Source organism: Cupressus sempervirens, chromosome 7 (genome assembly GCF_028749045.1).
Source record: "Cupressus sempervirens isolate cs-2001-9-10 chromosome 7, ASM2874904v1, whole genome shotgun sequence".
In the NCBI taxonomy this organism is placed as follows: domain Eukaryota; kingdom Viridiplantae; phylum Streptophyta; class Pinopsida; order Cupressales; family Cupressaceae; genus Cupressus; species Cupressus sempervirens.
In genome coordinates this window covers 654,348,158-654,368,021 of record NC_143124.1, presented here as the reverse complement: position 1 = coordinate 654,368,021, position 19,864 = coordinate 654,348,158, and the positions used below count along the sequence as shown (strand labels likewise).

The 19,864-nt window shown below is 34.6% G+C and overlaps 1 pseudogene; it reads right to left on the bottom strand.

Moving 5' to 3' along the window:
* Positions 1 to 5,187: 5,187 nt before the first annotated feature.
* LOC149548365 (glutamate receptor 3.1-like) lies at positions 5,188 to 19,356 on the bottom strand (annotated as a pseudogene).
* Positions 19,357 to 19,864: the final 508 nt, after the last annotated feature.

The following is a 19,864-nucleotide window of genomic DNA, read 5'->3' as shown; positions in this document are numbered from 1 at the left end:
TCCCAATATTTAATAGAAGAAAAGAGTAGAGAGTTAGAGGAAAACTTACCAATTAATGCAGTTTGTCGAAGAAAATCGATAGATTTTTGTAGCATATGACTTGGAAGTGTAATCATCGACCTATTTGCAAGTTGAGCATGAGCCTCATTTGAGTTGGGATCAACCACTTACTTCTTTCTCCATACTTGTTGGTTTTTTGTTGGTTTGAAGGGAGCCCTATGAGGATCCTAAGTATTTTTAGAAACCCTAAAAATAGGGACTAATTTAGAACCTTCTATACCATAGGGTTCATCATGAGAAATACGAGACAAGTCTACAGGGACAATCACTATATCCTAAACTGACAAGTTAACCTAATTTGTGGCCAAATGAGGTTGATATAGGGGACTTGGGGGAAACCCTTCACAGATATCAAAAATTGGTTGTTTGGCTTGTCGACCATTCTTCTAGCTTTGATTTGGTGGACCCTTGTTCACTAAAAACTTAGATTTGTTCTCGTCCTGTGACACATGTTGTTGAAATCATTTTGAAGCCTACTTTGAAGATTCGCCTTTTTCAAAGGTCAAACCATACACATATCACAATTTCTCCCTAGGCTCCTATTCTCAGGTATCATGGAACTGAGGATTAATGAAGAAGGGTTTAGCTGGCTAGACCACCGCATTCCCTTAGAATATTGATTTTTTCCCCGAGTAGAAGTGAGTTTCCTAAAAATGGTAGTGTTGGAATTTTAGTTTATCATGATCCTTCATAGCCTGCTGCACTATGGGAGTTGAAGAAAAAATATTGGAAAGGGCATCAAGCCATGGTTGTTGTTTTTTGAAAACCCTAGGTTGGTTTTTAATATTATTCCCTCAATGGAGACCTGTCTCCACATCAACTGCTGAATCTTTATGTGTGCCTGAACCTGTATCATGCCAGCATTTGCAACTGCTTGCATCTCTACTCTAACTCTAGCACTTGCCCCTACCTCTACACTTACACCAATACCTTCTCTTACTCCTGCCTTCGCCATCTTAGCCCATTGCCAACTAAATAAAATAGTTAATTGATCATATTGAAGATTTCTTTATTATAATTATTTATTTAATAATTATTAATAGAGTTACTTTAAACAATGAGCTTTGATTATTATTATTAATTTAAATAATAAACTATGCTTTAATAAACTGGAGGAAAATAAAATATAAAAGAATGAAATTTTACAAATAAAGTTATAGCTCTTATTGTAGCATAGTTATATTTATTTAATTTAATGATAATTATTTAGGAGTTTTATATTGGCTGTGATGGTATAATCTTGGATTATTGCTCCTCTAAGTGTATGCTAGATATGTTTCCTTGTATTGCCTCCATCATTAGGAGTGAATCTTAAATATTTCTTTGTTGGTGGGAATTACTAGTTTTGTGTTTAGATGGTTAATATCACTAGGTATGGTTTTCTTATGCATATATAACTCTTTTCTCGGTTTATGTGTGCATACATAATGGTGGTATTAACCATGCTAGCACTAGTATTGAGGTCATTTTTTGACCATTATTGGTCAAAATTTTGACCCATTTTTTGACCAAATTTTGACCAAATTCGACCAACCCATTGGTCAGAATATTTCTAGTCAAAATTTTGACCAATACATTGGTCAAAAGCCTTCTAGAGTCATTGAGCGAGTTCTGCTAGGAATTGGTCAAAATTTCAACCAATGAAGGTAGAAAACACCCAAGTGTTGGTAGAAATTTTGACCAATGAAGGAGGAAAATTTGGACCAATGAAGGTAGAAATTTTGACCAATGAAGGTAGAAAATACCTAGGCATTGGTAGAAATTTTGACCAATGAAGGTAGAAAACCCCCAGGTGTTGGTAGAAATTTCGACCAATGAAGGTAGAAATTTCTACCAACACTTGGGTGTAATTTTTTTCTAGGTATTCTATAAAATAGTTCACATGCCTTGCGTATGATATGACATTTTGCATGCATCCTGTACTCTCATCCAGCTGATGATGGATTATGAAGAGTGATATGAAACCATGATGCTAAAAAACACACGCAATCAAATCCAAAACGAACTTGCATTACAAATGGATTGTGGAAATCTGATATTGTTAATTTTGCATGCATGTCTACCAGGACAATCACAACTTAAACATATAAAATTATATGTTTAAGTTGTGATTGTCCTGGTAGACATGCATGCAAAATTAACAATATCAGATTTCCACAATCCATTTGTAATGCAAGTTCGTTTTGGATTTGATTGCGTGTGTTTTTTAGCATCATGGTTTCATATCACTCTCTGTAATCCATCATCAGCTGGATCAGAGTGTAGGATGCATGCAAAATGTCATATCATATGCAAGGCATGTGGACTGTTTTATAGAATGCCTAAAAAACACTAATAGTAACTAATCAAATTGTCTTAAACACCTACAATAACTAATATGCTTCTTCATTAATATGCCTGATACAATAAGAAAACTCAAAAATTATGCACGAAAAGTTATATGCTAAAAGGAAATCATTTAGGAGATACAAAATATGGGAGAGTGGGACAATCCCTATCTGACACTTGCTCCAGAGTATGAAACTGCATAGATTGAAGTATTTGGGCAAATGTTTTTTTAGAACCACATTTATAGAGGCTGGAAATTGATTTATTGGAGTCCCTCATCTAGCATGGCTTTGGTTAAGGTTGAGTTGGAGTATCCAGAGGGACACATATCAAGAAGTGTTGTGGGTGGAGATTACATAATGATGGAATTTGGAACAGGGCTGGTTCATACTGCTCTAGGCCATAGCCAAGAAGATTTTTTGACTAGCATGAAATATAAGCTTCCAGTGTTGTCTTCTGTAGATGATAATGGCAAGTTTATTGAAGAAATTGAGCAGTTTTCTGGTTTGGATGTCTTGGGTGATGGAAATGTGGCAATTGTCAAGAGCTTAGATGAACTCAAGACTGACTGCAATCAAAGATAATTACTGTTGTTTTCAAGTTTGAGCACGTAATCATGGGAGATGAAGGAAGATTATTTCTAGTTGTCTAGTTAGGGATGGTGAAGATTGATTAGTATAACTAAAAATTTAAGACTTAAGTGAAGTGGCATACTATTGACCAACAATTCTATAAAGGATGGTTGTAGACTCTTAGCTAGCAATCCTATTAGGGATGACAACTCATAACTTGCAGTCCTATAAAGTATCCTAATGAATTATAACCTTTTTTTGTAATTTTAGTAAACATAGTGATTAAATAAGACATTACAGATAACTACATCCAGTTACAAAAGTCATTGAACTATAAGTAGGGAGCCTTTCACAATTTCATTAGAAGCTAGATGCAAATAATTAGAGGAAAGAGCATTCTTGTAGATGTCACACGCTTTGAATAGAAACCAACTTCAACTTGAATCACATATATTCAAAATTTAACATGATAGAGGCATCCTATTATAAATTCAGCAACTAGGGGCTTTAGCTTAACATTTGCTTTTGTTCAAACAAGTTGCACAACTTGATCCACCATCATCAATCTGTTACCATTTGTAGTCTCTGTCACAACATAAAGCAAAACTCAGCTTTGTGTAAGTATTAATCAATTCAATATAGCCAATAAATAGACATAAATACAACCTAATATGATAAATACCTGCAACAAAAGGGTTATCTCTATTGAACTATAAGGATCATGAGTGTTCCCTCTGTTTATCACCCTTGCAACCTCATCCATAGTTACGGTCTCCTTGTGATTCACCATCATATATTGATTGAATGCACACAAAGGTCACCCCGGCGTGACTTTATTTCAAGAGATGCTTTGGTTCAAATAATGACAAAAATAGGTAGCTTAAAAGCAGAGTAACTGCTTAAAGCTATATGCATGCATCCTAAAAATATAGAGAGATAGCCACATGATTAAAGTTATAAAGAAGATGAACATGGATCCAAGTGATCTTTTCAAAGGCCTCAAAAGGCTAAAAGACATTTTTGGTTATTGTAGTGTAACACCCAAGATTTATAATTAAAGGGTTTCTCACCTGATTTCTCAACTTCATCTTTGCATGAGCAGTTGAAAGACAAATTATAGTCTCCAGTGTATGGGCAGTAACTAGTAATGTGCCTCCTCTAGATTGCAGCCCAAACATTAAAAAGATTAAATCAAGAGTGTACAAAAAAGAATAGATTGTTCTAAAAGTACTGACTAACATTAGGAATAAAACTAAACATTTCAAAATGACTAGGGACACTTATTGCAAACCTTAGCTTTTGCACCTACATTACACTGTTCAACATATGTAGTTGCAATATGTTCTGATGCCTATAAATTATCATCATTAGCACACAACTATGAACATGACTTTTTACTTCCATGTGGGTTTGGAAAACAAAGAAACATAAGAATATAAAACAATTTACACAAAAGCAATGTAAAAAATTTAAAACCTCAGAAAAATCACCTCATCTGTTAGCATAAGTTGATGCCTACTCTTAGCATAATGAATGTATTTCTTCAAGAATTTTACAATTAGCATTTTATTTTTGAAATGCCTGGTCTTTTTCTTGCTATGCAGTAGACGATTATATTTCACAAAAATGAATGCAGAAGTCTCTACTTCATCATCTTCCATGTTTCGTGAATTTCTGTTAGCAATCACCATTCCTATAGAATATTTTGGTCAATCATATCAACTATCAAACATGAAGACATATTCCAATTATATTCAATGAGCAATGAGTAAAGATATATACCACTATCTTCTGCTAAAGACCTATAACAATGCATATGTAAAACATGCGCAGATATCCTACAATCAATATCAGGATCCATTTGATCTAGTACAATAAAGAGAAAATCAAAATGAGAGAGTAAAGAATTTAGAAGTCCAATATTCTTGGTTGGAGTAAGTGAGTGATCATACTGCACAAATGAGATTTTGAAGATCATATTTAGCATCAAATATGCCCAGAAAACACAACTTTGTGTTGTATCAAATTATAGGCAATAAACATTACCTAGGGGTAAATAGTACTAAAGAAAAGAAAGCCTATAATCCTAGAGCAGAGGTAAATACTACTGTGAAAGGCTTGGGAAGTTGAAAACACTTACAGTTCCATAGATAGGATTTGTAGTAGCAACCACACTACATCGTGCATTGAGAGATGCATAAATGCCTACTTTAGCAATTGTTATTGTCTATTGCTCCATAACCTCATGTATAGACACACGGTCTTGATCGCTCATCTTGTCAAATTCATCAATGCAAACAACACCATAGTCTGCTAAAACCATTGCTCCAACTTCCAGCCTACGTTCACTTGAATTAATTTAAACTAATTAGCCAAGAACAAATAAATATTTTCATAGAACCATCTAGTCTTTGACCAATGAAATAATGTCAAACTAATTAGCCCTATTCTGTTTATGATTTATGAAGTGAATTTCAAAAAACTAATCCAAATAGATGCTAGTATCCAAAATTTTAAATTTTAAATACAAGTACAAACTCACAATCTTTGCATATATTGAGAGTCAACTTCATGCAAAATCTATACAGCTATGGTACTCGGTAAATAACATTCATTCCCTTGCATTTTCTTCTTCTTTTGCTATTGCTTTAAAACATAGCAACTAAAATATATATTGCATCAAACTAAAATATAGTTCATATTTGTAGTTAAAATGTATTTGAAAATGCTAACATTATCAAGCAGAATATTTGATGTCTTAAAATCACGATAGATAATTGGTTTCTCGACACAATGAAGAAAAGCTAATCCTTTTGCAGCCCCAAGTAATATCTTCATTCTTGTTGACCAAGAAAGTGGAACAAACATCTCTATAAGAATCACCAAACAAACAACCAAAAAGAAACATATAACATCAACAAATTCCCCAACAACCAGGTTATTTTAAAACTTAGATATTAAGACTCAGTTCACAAAAGTAAAAGGAAATTATACATACAAGTGCAATCAAATTCTTGAGATGGCAAAAATATTCCTACAAAGTTGTCAACATGCCAAAATGCAGGCTTTCTCTATCAGTATCCTTGTCAAAGAAACAAAAAAGAAATGCCCATCAAGAAAACATTCAAAATTTAAAACCATGCTATGTGAGATTTCTATTTAGTGAGGTAATAGTAAACTATATATTTGTCTTAGACATAAAAGGATCTAAGAATATGCAATCCTTAAGTGGACAAGGTGTTAATAGAGTAGTTGAAACACAAAGGGGAGAAGACAATGGGGGCTGCTCTCTTCCTATAGAAACAACACAACCAAGGGTAACAAAGCCTTGAGGTGGAATAGGAATTCAAACTCTGTAAGCCATTTGATCCACACGCTAGTCTAATTCTGTACACATTAATTTCTCTAATATCAACTTCAGGACCTTCTCATCTCTCTAAAGAGTCCTTCGAGGATGACCAAATGAGCTCAAACCTTATAGGTCTCCTTTCATTTCCATTACTTGTGTTCAATGCAAGAACACCTTTTGAAGGAGGTTCATCCTTGGAATTTTTAGATGGAAAGCATCGTAATGTATATAGGAGCAGAATAACCCAAAAATAGAAAATTTAAAACGTTTTAACATATAGAGAAAAAGGAGCTCATAGTGGTGTCAAGCAGTTGCCTAAAACTGCGAAGCCAGGTGGAACTTGGGGCCTCCAAAAAGTGCACTTTTGCTTACTGTTATTCCTTGGATAACAAGAGAATGATAATTAACATCACAAGTACAGTCATCCCAAGCCACAACGCCACAAAATATGTATATTTATTATTTTCCCTTCACAAATAAAATTTACAATAGAAAATGAACAGGAACTTACTCTCATCCGCCCAAATTTTATCAAATTGAGATCACTTCATCGTTGATTTCTTTGATGACATGGCAAGGAAGGCAAAGATATCCTCCTGAATCCTTAAAGTAAATACAATATGTTGTATTTAAAATTCACGAACATTTCTGAAAAATTCACAACATTTCTAAGATACCACTTTTTACAAATTCACATAGGTATAAACCCATTTATTGTGGGAAAGTAAACTTATTAATTTTATTGTTATTATGCAATTATCGAGGCAACTACCATGGTTCGTATTGCCAAGCTCCCGAGATAGCAACCAACTAGCATGTTTGACACCTATAGGAGACTACTCCAACATGCTCTCCACTTCTAGGGAATATGCCATTGGTGTTGGAATATTTAATGCGGTGGTTATCTTGCCCCTAGAGCCAAATGTCCACCTACCACCTGACGACCAACAGAACAACCAGAAAAATTAATACGAGTAAGTGAGATTTTCAAATTTGGAAATGAGAGGGAAAACGTTTTAGGTTAAAGACAAAAAGGAATGATTAGGTTCATTCGACCAAACAAGTAGAAGGAGAAGAAGTTGAAGAGCTCAGAAGTTGTAGAGTAGAGAAAGAAGGAAAAAGTTGATCAACAGATTAGTTGTTGCAGAGACAGAAGGAATTGTTGTCGTGCTTGCAGTTGCATGTGCTTCTTCCTGTCATTCTATAAGTTTATTGTTTGTTGGACTTGTCCTGTTGAAGCAGTGATTTCTCCACGCACCATTGTATGCAGCCATTAGAGCTGCAAGTTTAAAGTTTAAAGGTTGAAGTTTCATTATTTTGAATATTTAGGGTTATTTTAGGATTTTCTGGTTGAAGTCGAATGCTCCCAGATTTTGTAATAGTTTAAATCTCAATTGAATAGAATAGCAAGTAGGCATACTTGAATCTATTGTTTTTCCTCTTCTATTCATTGCATTTGAGAATTTGAAAGGTTAAACCTTGGCTCTCTAGTTTTAATGGTGAAAGCATTCATGTTAGAATTTTTCTAAGTTATAATTTTTTTCTTAGTTGGAGCCGAGCTTACTCGGCATCCATTTTTGCCAAGAATTTTCTTTGAGTGCTGAGCTAACTCGGCACCTATTGCATTTTTCTTTTGCATGCCGAGTTCACTTGGCACTTATTGCCTGTCACTCGGCACCTTCAAGTGCCGAGCAAAATTGGCACTCGACACCTTCATGTGCCGAGCAATTTTTTAGTGCTGAGAAAAATTGGCACTCAACACCTTTAAGTGCCGAGCATAATTTTTTTTTGGTCTAGGGTTGTGAGTTTTAAATTTAATTTATATTTCTCACATGGTATCAGAGCTTTGAGGCCCCACATCCATAGTGAGTTAGGGCATTTGTTTTCTTGGGATATTTGACATGGTAGGAGATGTAGGAAAGATATGGCAGTAACCACCACCCTTCAATGGAAAAAATTATGATACATGGGCAAAGAAGATGAAAACCATAATGGTTGCAAATGATTTGTGGGATTTTTTGATTAATGGGTTCAATGATGTGATAGATCCAACTCAGTATGCTGCTCTCACAAATGAACAAAAGACTCATTTGAAAGAGTTAAGGAGGAAAGATGCAAAGGCATTAAGTCTTATTGAAGTAGCAATGGCAGAGATAGTATTCCCAAAGATTGTAGCAAAAAATTATGCAAAGGAAGCTTGGGATATCCTTGAGACAAACTTCAAGGGGACTGATAAAGTCCATACAGTAAAGCTACAAAATATAAGGAGGGAGTTTGAGAACCTTTAGATGAAGGAAAATGAATCAGTTGCAGACTTCAGCTCAAGGACCTCCAATGTGATTAACCAACTGAAGTCAAATTGAGAAGACTATCAAGAGCAGAGGATAGTGGAGAAGATATTGAGGATTTTACCTCATAAATATGACAATTTGGTCATGACCATACAAGAGGCAAAAGACCTCACTATTTTTACAATGGATGAGTTGATGGGTACTCTTCAAACCCATGAGCATAGGATCAATAGATCTACATCTTCTTATTCCAAAGAGAAAGCATTCAAGGCTCAGTCAAATCTAAGAGGAAGGGGGAGAGGAAGAAATGGCTCAGGCAAAAACTCCAGAGGCAGAGGCAGAGGCCAAAGAAATGGAGGACAAAGAAATGCTGCAACAAAAAGCTCAAGAAGAGCAGATGGAGCAAGTAGCTCACAAAATACTTCAAGAGGAGGTAAGAAAAACTAAAACTCAAATAAGAGTAATTTAGAATGCTACTACTGTCATAAATATGGGCATTATGCAAGTGAATGCTGGAAAAAGAAAAATAATCAGTCAGGACAAGCAAATGTGGCTGATGTGAATATGGGAAGTGGAAACAATGCCACTTCCTTCATCATGTGTAATGTTGGTGAAGAAGGAAGCCTTGAGGTTTGGTACCTTGATAGTGGATGTAGCAACCAACAACCACATGAGTGGTAATGAAGCCTTGTTTTCATTCATTGACAAGAGTTTCAAATCTGAAATTAAAATGGGTAACAATGGAACCCTACCAGTAGTGGGCAAAGGATCAATTATGGTCTGCACCAAGAAAGGTGAGAAGAAGGAAATACAAAATGTGTATTTTGCCCTTGGTATGAAGCACAATTTGATGAGCATTGGTCAACTTATTCAAAATGGATACAAAGTGCTGATGGAGAATGACATATGTGTCATTCATGAAAAGGATGGGAGCAAGAACTTACTTGCAGCAGTTCAAATGACAAAGAATAGAATTTTTCCCTTGAGGATAGAGACATGTTTCTCATCTCAAGTTGGTGCTACACCTCCCACACAATCAGCTCTAAGGAGTGTGATTGAAGACCCCTCATGGCTATGGCACCTCAGGTATGTTCATCTAGGCTATGCTGGTTTAAATTTGTTGTCAAATAAAAGAATGGTAGAAGGTTTGCCACATATAGGAAATTCATGTGACAAGTGTGAGGCTTGTATTTTGGGTAAGCAACATAGGCTTCCCTTTAATTCTAGAAATTCTAGGAGGGTTAGATATCCATTAGAGTTAGTGCATACTAACCTAGTCGGTCCTATACAAGTGACTTCCATTGGGGGGGAGTACTTATTTCATGACATTTATGGATGATTTCAGTCGTAGGACATGGGTGTATTTCTTAAAGAATAAATCTGAAGCATTTGATAAATTTGTAGAATTTAAAGCCCAAGCTGAAAGAGAATGTGGACATTATATGAAGGTCCTCAGATTAGATAAAGGAGGGGAGTATATCTCCAATTCTTTTGTAAATTTTTGCAAGAAACATGGCATAAAGAAAGAGCTCACATCCAGCTATACACCACAGCAGAATGGAGTGGCTGAAAGAAAGAATAGGACCATTGCTGAAATGGCAAGGAGCATGATGAAAGAGAAAGGTCTCGCAACTAAATTTTGGGGAGAGGCTGTGGCAACAATAGTTTACCTAATTCATAGGTGTCCTACAAAGGCAGTCCGTGATAAAATTCCAATGGAAGCATGGTCACGAGGAAGATGAATAGTTGAACACCTAAGGGTGTTTGGATGTGTAGCAGATGCACATGTGCCTAAAGAGAAAAGGTAGAAATTAGATGAAAAAGGTGTGAAGTGCATCTTTATAGGGTATAGCTCAAAATCAAAGACATACGGATTGTATGACCCATTGAACAACAAGATGACTCTTTCAAGAGATGTGGAATTTCTTGAAAATCAGTCTTGGTATGGTCCAACTAATGAGTCACCGAGCACTTCAAGTAAAGTGCCAATTATGAATGAAGAGGATGCTGATGAACAACAAGAAGAAGGAGCATATAGAAGAAAAGGCAAGCAACTTTAGTTCTTTTAGAGCTCCTCTAGGCATGACCAAGTGTCAGTGCCGAGTACCAGTGAAGATCAAACTGGTCAGAAAAGCAACAACAATAAAGATTCTAATTCCACACTCTCCTCCCTGTTACCAAGAAAGACCAAGAGTCTTAGGGAGATATACCAAGATGAAAGGTATGAAGATTATGATGAGAGTGTTAATTTTGCATTATTTTCTCATAGTGATCCAATATATTTTTAAGAAGCTATTAAGGAGAAGAAATGGTGTAAGGCCATGGATGAGGAGATAGATGCTATAGAAAGGAATGAGACATGGGAACTAATTGATTTGCCTCCCAAGAAGCAAGTGATTGGAGTGAAATGGGTCTACAAGACCAAATGCAATGCTGAAGGCAAAATTGATAGGCATAAGGTAAGGTTGGTAGTCAAGGGCTACAAATAGCAGTATGGAAGAGATTATGATGAGACATATGCCCCAGTTGCAAGAATGGAAACCGTGCGTGCTATCATAGCAATTGCAGGTTAGCACAAGTGGAAGGTATTTCAAATGGATGTGAAGGCCACCTTCCTAAATGGTGTATTGAAAGAAGACATATATGTGGAGCAACCACCTGGTTATGAAGTTGTAGGTGAAGAAAACAAAGTATATAGATTGAAGAGAGCTCTTTATGGGTTCAAGCAAGCTCCAAGGGCATGGTATAGTAGGATTGACTCATATTTGATGAGCAATGGCTTTAGCAAAAGCAATGGTGAGCCCACTCTTTACATCAAGGCAGCAGATGGTAATGTATTGATTGTTGTCTTGTACATAGATGATTTAATTTTTACTAGTAATGGCAAGGATCTAATTGGTGAGTTCAAAGAGGCCATGAAAAATGAATTTGAGATATAGACCTTGGTCTCTTGAAGTACTTTCTAGGCATAGAACTAAAACAAATGTATGATGGCATCTTCATCTCTCAAGAAAAGTATGCAGGGTAAATCTTGGAGAGATTCAAAATGCAGAATAGTAAGACAACCCCAACACCAACAATAGTAGGTCTGAAGTTGAGCAAGGAAGACTCTAGCAAGAGAGTGGATCCAACACTATACAAGAGTATGGTTGGAAGTTTAATGTACTTAACTGCAACTCATCTAGACCTAATGCATGTAGTAAATCTGATTTCCAGATTTATGGAAACACCAAAGGATTCCCCTTGGTAAGCGAGAAAGAGGATCCTAAGGTATGTGAAAGTTACCAAGGGATTTGGAATTTTCTATACTGCATCAAATGAATTCAAGTTGGTAGGTTATACTGATAGTGATTGGGCTGGAATTTTAGATGATAGGAAAAGCACTTTCGGATACATGTTTCCTATGGGATCGGGTGCAATTTCATGGGCATCCAAGAAGCAACCTATTGTTGCTCAATCTACAGCAAAGGTTGAATATATAGCAACAAATGCAACAACATGTCAGGCTATTTGGTTAAGGAGGATCTTGACAGATTTGAATGAAAGGCAAGAGGATGGAACCACAATTCATTGTGACAACATCTCATCAATTGTATTGTCCAAGAATCTAGTCTTCCATAGGAGAAGAAAGCATATTGAAATTAGATATCACTTCATCAGAGAGTTGGTGGAGAATGGGGATATGAAAATAGAATTTTTTAGGTTTGAGCAGCAACTAGCAGACATTTTTACCAAGCCATTAGGCATTAGAAGTTTTGTACACCTAAGAGAATGTCTTGGTGTAGTTGATGTGGATCAACAGTGATCCTTATTTTTTTGGCTCAAGACAAAGGGGGAGTGTTGGAATATTTAATGCGGTGGTTGTCTTGCCCCTGGAGCCAAATACCCATCTACCACCTGACGACCAACAGAATAGCCAGAACAATTAATATGGGTAGGTGAGATTTTCAAATTTGGAAATTAGAGAGAAAATTTTTTAGGTTAAAGACAAAAAGGAATGATCAGATTCATTTGATCAGATAGGTAAAAGGAGAAGAAGTTGAAGAGCTCAAAAGTTGCAGAGTAGAGAAAGAAGGAAAAAGTTGATCAGGAGATCAGTTGTTGCAAAGATAGAAGGAATTGTTGTCGTGCTTGTAGTTGCACGTGCTTCTTCCTGTCATTCTATAAGTTTATTTTTTGTTGGACTTGTCCTATTGAAGCAGTGATTGCTCCAGGAACCATCGTATGTAGCCATTAGAGCTGCAAGTTTAAAGTTTAAAGGTTGAAGTTTCATTATTTTGAATATTTAGGGTTATTTTAGGGTTTTCTGGTTGAAGTTGAATGCTCCCAGATTTTGTAATAATTTAAATCTCAATTGAATAGAATAGCAAGCAGGCATACTTGAATCTATTGTTCTTTTTCTTCTATTCATTGCATTTGAGAATTTGAAAGGTTAAACCTTGGCTCTCTAGTTTTAATGGTGAAAGCATTCACGTTAGAATTTTTCTAAGTTATATATTTTTTCTCAGTTGGAGCTAAGCTTACTCGGCATCCATTGTTGTTAAGCATTTTCTTTGAGTGCTAAGCTAACTTGGCACATACTGCATTTTTCTTTTGTGTGCCAAGCTCACTCGACACTTGTTGCCTATTACTTGGCACCTTTAAGTGCCGAGAAAAACTAGCACTCGACACCTTCATGTGCCGAGAAAGTGTCGAGCAAAACTAGCACTTAGCACCTTCAAGTGTCGAGCAAATTTTTTTTTTTTGGTTTAGGTTTGTGAGTTTTAAATTTAATTTATATTTCTCACAATTGGTAGTACATAATGCTATAACATTGTGTGGCTTGTATTGGGTACATTGTATGAACTAACTCTCGCTGAGAAACCCAATAACTTGACACATTATGCCTTATTTAAACAAATCAATTCTCATGGGAAATAGGTTACTAAAACATGAAACAAACAATAAATATTACATGCAGTTGAAATATCACAAAAATAGAACTATCTAAATCATAGTGTCGGGACTTGGACTCAGCACAGACTTGGCAAGCCATTGCTACTTCAGACTTAGCTTTGGTACCAAAACTAAGCACAAACTGGGCAATTGAAAAAATATGTAAAATAAAAATATTGTTTTTTTGTTCTTACTTTAAGATGGATTTCTCATTTTTTACAATTTTGACTACATCTGACTACCAAGACTCACTAATGTCTGCAATCAAAATCTGTCAACTTTGCAAGTCAAGGCTGCTCACTCATTGAGCCTAACCCGGACTCAAATCCACAAATCCTCACTGAGACTCAATGACATGTCTATGAAAATGTTCTTGAGAAGACATTGCCAATGCTACATATTAGTCATGTGAAAGTTGAAACTCACCAGTTATCTAAGATATTAATGAGAACTATAATAAGAACATATTTTGGAATCTGTCACATCCTTTACTTTGTAAATATGGGAATGATAAGTTAGCTCCCACAAGAGAATGAACCATATGCAAAAGAAATTAATAGTAGGGGATGAGTTAGCTCTCATAACAGGGTTAGAGCCCAGATTTGAGTATTTTCTGATATGAAGGCTCTAGTTCAATCTAGCAAAATGGATAGGCTTGCTTGACAAAAAGCATGCAACTCAGGCTTATCCAATAACATAATTAGAGTTCAAATTAAACCGAAAGAAGAGCATGACCCACTAATAGTGCTAAATATCAACTTAATAACATTGCCTGTCTTGAGGAAGAAAGCATCAGTGGCTCAAAGACAAAAATATTAAGATCCAACTTCAAGATATAGTAAGGCAGCAACAGAATATAGCAGTCATTAATAATACTAATGTGTTTGTGCAAGTTGAATATCGTTTAATAACACTCAATCCTTAGTCCCCCAAAAATGTTTAGTTATGGTTAGCATTACAACAGAAAAAATTTCCTTTTCCCATTAGGTGATGCCATAAATACTTCTTTATATCATCACACAAATCTAGGTGTCCAACTATTGCGAAGTAGAGTATTTATGTACAAATTATATAGAATTTTTAATCTAATACAAAACAATAGGATGCCAGACAAAATGAAAGAAATTTTCTAGGGTTGAGAGCAAACATGATTTAAATAATAAGAATTAGGTAAAAGGGACCCAAGGCAACATTTTATTTTATAATCAACAAGTGTGTCTTGATTACAAATAACTCATATAGTTTGTAATTATAAACAACCTACATTATAAGCAGATATCCCAACGACAATAATAAACATAATTTTTGGAATATTAAAGTTTACATTAATAAAATTTAAAAATTATTAGTGACTTGTTATTTATTTTACAAAAGGTTATATTCCTGTAAATCAGTTATAAAAGTTAAAGATGAGGACTTAAAGTTGTAATACATTGAAGATTCTTTCTCAATAATATCTAAATTATTATTATTTTTTCTACAATTATTTTCCAACATCATTTAATTCTTTCTAGAAACTCTGGCTCTGCCATTTCCATCAATATATTAGAACCAAAGGCTTAAACATAGGTATTTCCCATTAGCCTATTGACATGGCTAAATTGGGAAATAGGTTGCATAAGAGAAGAATGAAAGAAGGGAAAAACTTTGCCACATCGAATTGATAAGTTACATGAACATTGAAGCAAAGAAGCCAATAGTAGTATTGGCACTTGTAGTCAACAAGGATCTATGAGGAATCGTTTATCTGTCTCTTCATTATTTATCTTTTATAAGGCATGTGGAAGGATAAAAGCATTAATTTCTGCAAAAAGCCTAATTTGCAAACTACCAGGAATATCAGTTATTTTTGAGGTACTTTTTACAGCAAAGGAAAATAAAGAGGATTCAAAAAATACAATCCATTAAGATTTATAAAATTATTAAACAGAGTAAATAAATGAAGTTATAAGGTTAACTTGATCTATTGTTTCTTTCAGGAATATTTTTTAAGATAGATTATTCTTCAGACAAATAATCTAGGGCCAATTTTTATACTTGCAAAGTGAAAATTTAGATGCAACTGATGAATAAAAATGAATTGGAAATAGTCATCATATTTTATTGTTTGTCATTTAGTTAATCTATGTCAATAGTTTGTCCTTCAGGGAATACTTGTTTTAATTATTTGTCCCTTTGTCCCAACATGTCCTCTTTAGTTACAAATAAATTAAAAAAATTTAAACCCTTGTCATTTTTTGTCATAATCATTTAACAAATATTTTATTGTTTTATTATCACTATTGGAGGAAATTAATGAATAAGTTTGATTAATTCCACTTTTTCATTTTATTTTTGTCCTTTAGCCTTTCCTTTCCCACTTATACCTTCAACTTCTTGTGTTTTGTCTTCTTATTCAATCCTATCCATCCATTGTCTTTGATCATAATCACTCATTTTGAATTGGAAATCTATAAATTCATCTTTCAGCTATGTAAAAAAACATCATACTAGCATATTTGCACAAAAATAGTGAGTCATTCACCACATGTACAACATTTGAGGCCCTAGACTCTATAGCCTTTCTTGAAATGCTCAATTGGAAATTTGCATCCTTACACTTCTCTAAACAATGCATGTGACTATGATATTGATGAGTGCCTAATGACTATTATCAATCCACCCATGCATCACAATAGAACAACCTATGCTGACCCAAATTTGTCTCCTATCCTTCGTTAGAAAATTAACCTTAGAATATTCTTTTTCTAGGAGGGTAATGTGTAGCTTATGGTCTCTAGGGGGTACAAATGAGAAGGCTACATTTTTTATCATTTATTTGAAATAATAGGAACGGGCCACATTAAATGGGATGGTACAAGCATAATAGAGTTTGGCAATAAAAGACTCTATTACATATTATGCTTGCATCTCGAACATACTTGCAACTCTCTAGCCTCCCCCCACAACTAATATTTCTCTATCCTCTTTTGTCACTTTCACTCTTACCACTACAACCATGGACGGCGTAGGCATAGATGATTGCCAACTTGCAAAACAATGTGTTGGCATTGTCACACCTTGAGACCTCAATTTTGCCTCCATGTATAATCTATGAGCCTCTAACTTCTTGTTTTCTTTATTTTATTATTGCTTTCATGGTTTAAAAAAAAGCTTTTTTCTATTATTTATTTCTTTCATTTTTTTTCACTTTCTATTTTTGGCTCTTAGGTTTAACTTATACTTTTTAAGCTTTTTATATTTCATTACATTGATTTTCTTTTTTTGTTTGTATTTCCTTTTTCAAAATTTTCCACTCTCTTCCTCCACCCTCCTCCTTTTCAAGTGGTCTAGGTCTTCAATCTAACCATTTCTCACCTACAACTCTTTCATCCTGAGGATGAATCACACAGTGTGATCTAGAATGTTGATGCAAAAACATTTCACATAGTGGAATCCCAAAAAATGCTATCTACCAACTCCAAAGTAATTTTATTTCACCTCTTACATTGATTTTAATTAGGAAAATACATTTCACTCCTAGAAAGCTAATTAACACATTTGTGCTTCCTTGATTAAAGGAAATCAGGTCTCACCTCTATCTCATCATTCCTTAACTAAAGATAATTAGATGCTAACTTGTCCTCATCAAGTGCCACTAATACTTCTAGAATTAGCTCCTCTCTTTGTTAAAATAACTCATCTCCTACCCTTGCCACAACAAATCATTCATCCATGACACTATAAATATGTATTTTTTTCTTTTTGAATAACTAACGCAATGAGTGTCAATTTTCATTCACCTGATTACTAATTTTTATATAAAAAATAGACAGTAATCAATTTAATTGCAAAAAATCTTGGATATAAAATTAATTAATTCTATAATCTTACACTTCCTTCCCAAAATAGAGTATTGAGGGCAAACCAAGGAAGGAATGAATTCTCCACAATATATGTAAAACATATGGGTCAAATTGCTTAAGAAGTTTCTTATTAAAAGAAACAAAAACCAAGAAATATCACATACCAAAGAATAGTAAGGGCTTTCTCCTTTGGATGTCCTTGAAAATTGCGATTTGATTTATCCTCTAAAGTCCATAAAACAACTCCCAAGAGAAGAAAGAAGGCAACAGTTGTACACCACATTCCTGATGTGAATGGCTGCAGAAAAGCCCAAGTGCCACTTGGATTGACCTTCCAAAGAGAGGTAGCCATAGCCAGTCCTGCTTCTATGTAAGGCTAGGTGAAGTCCACAATCTTTGACTGATTGGTCATGATTAAGATGTCCCCAACCGCTGCATCAAATCTTTGTATTACTGTAGTTATAAAAAAAAAACCTCGTATGCATATGCAAATTAACTCTAGTGCACCAAAAAATGCAACGTGAGAATTTTATGAGGGCTATAACCTATAGATGATTATCTTAAAGTATATTAGTAGATATAATAACAATTTTGTATATAGTATATACCAACCTTTTAGGCAACTTGTTGTACAAGCTCATCATAATTGGTGTTTGATTTCCCATTTCCAAACAATTCAAATTTTTAAGGAAGGGCATAAGGTAACAAGGCCACTATAGAAACAAACACATCAATTACGAAGTCCTTCATCATGTTGGTGTTACCTTCCACTGTATGCTCAAGGTCTTGAAACCCAACCTTTCTGGGCACATCAATCAAAAGATGCTTTCTATTAGTAGTTTGTCTTGACCTGGCCATACTATATCAATCATTTTATGATCCACAGTTTGTTGGATGTGTGACTTGGCAACTTTGATTTCTGGAGGAATAATAGACAAGCCAGATTGATTTGCCCAAAAACTTACCTTGTGAAATCCTATTCCAACTATATTGATGATCTGAAAAGTAGAACCAAGAAAATTTCTAGTTTTATCAAATTTCACAGGACCAGTTAAGCCAGTGAAATTTGTTTGTAGAAATATATTCCACAACTGTGATCCTCCTACAAACACCTTTAACTCTACTAATTCTATTTCATTTCCACTTAAATTGGAGAGCTGAGGATAACCTGTAAAATGAAAATTTCCTCCTTTCCTCAACAAATTGTCAATTAAATGGGCAATTTTCCAGATTGCATCATAAGCATATAGTCCAAATGCATTCAATTGGAAATCAATTATCTTAGTTTTGTAAAGATTGTTCCACCATACTTTAAAAGCATGCTCTTGATTTGAAATTGGAATATGCCTGCATAAAGCAAGGACTCCTTGGAGTGAATTCATGGTTTCATAGTTAAGTCCATTAGATTCCAGAAGGGAAGAGAGCCAATCTGTGGCTATCCAAACATAGGTACTGTTCAACATTCCAAGGTATAGTGCCTCAGAGAATAGACCAATACCTATGTCTGGATTTATATGCACAACAAATACCCTTGAATCCATCAAAGCTAACTACACCAGTACACTTCCAATATCATTTTTACTAACTCTAGGAGGAAATGGTATTTTGTTAACAATCTTAGCATTAACATCTTCTAGCACATCTTTCAAAGAAGCTACTCCATTTCTCCCATAATCATCATCTGTATATGCAACCACAATATCTTTCCAGCCATAGAAACCAATCACAGCTACAACTACCATCATTCCATACATATCACTGTGTGCCGTGCAGAAAAAATATGGATACTGATATGATGAGAGAGTTGGATCTATTGCTCCAAATGAAAGAATTGGTACATGAAGTTCACTGGCTACATGTGAAATAATATGAGCAATAATAGAAGATTGTGACCCTACTATTGCAACATTGTTCATTTTCATCAACTCCAAAGCTACAATAATAAAGGGCATTGAATGAATATCAGCTCTCGACATTATTTTCTCCCAGTAAACATATTCGAACAAGGACTCTACAATGCCCCATAATAGATCAAAAAGAAATTGTACAATCAAAAAGTAGAACAGTGTGACAAAGACTTCATAAATAATAGGAGATTGATAAGAAAGGGTTTAACTATAAATAAAATGACATTTGAGTATTAATACAAAATATGCAATCTATGGAATGGTGTCAGTATGGTATGTACAAACCATATTTCTTAAGTTTAATTAGCTCTCCAGTCTATTTTACATTAGAAATATTAAAAAGATTCTATTTTATATAATTAGGAATTTTGAAAACAAAGTTGACCATCAAATCAACCATTTAGATTAGATTAGATTAGAATTTTATAAACATGAGCTTCCTTCTGTTGGTGTTTTAAAAGGTACTAAAACTACTAAGCGACAAAAATACCTAATACCAGAATGACAGTACATACACAATCTAAAGACTAGCATATTCTTATTAACAATTGCATATGTAAGGTATTTGGACCCAACT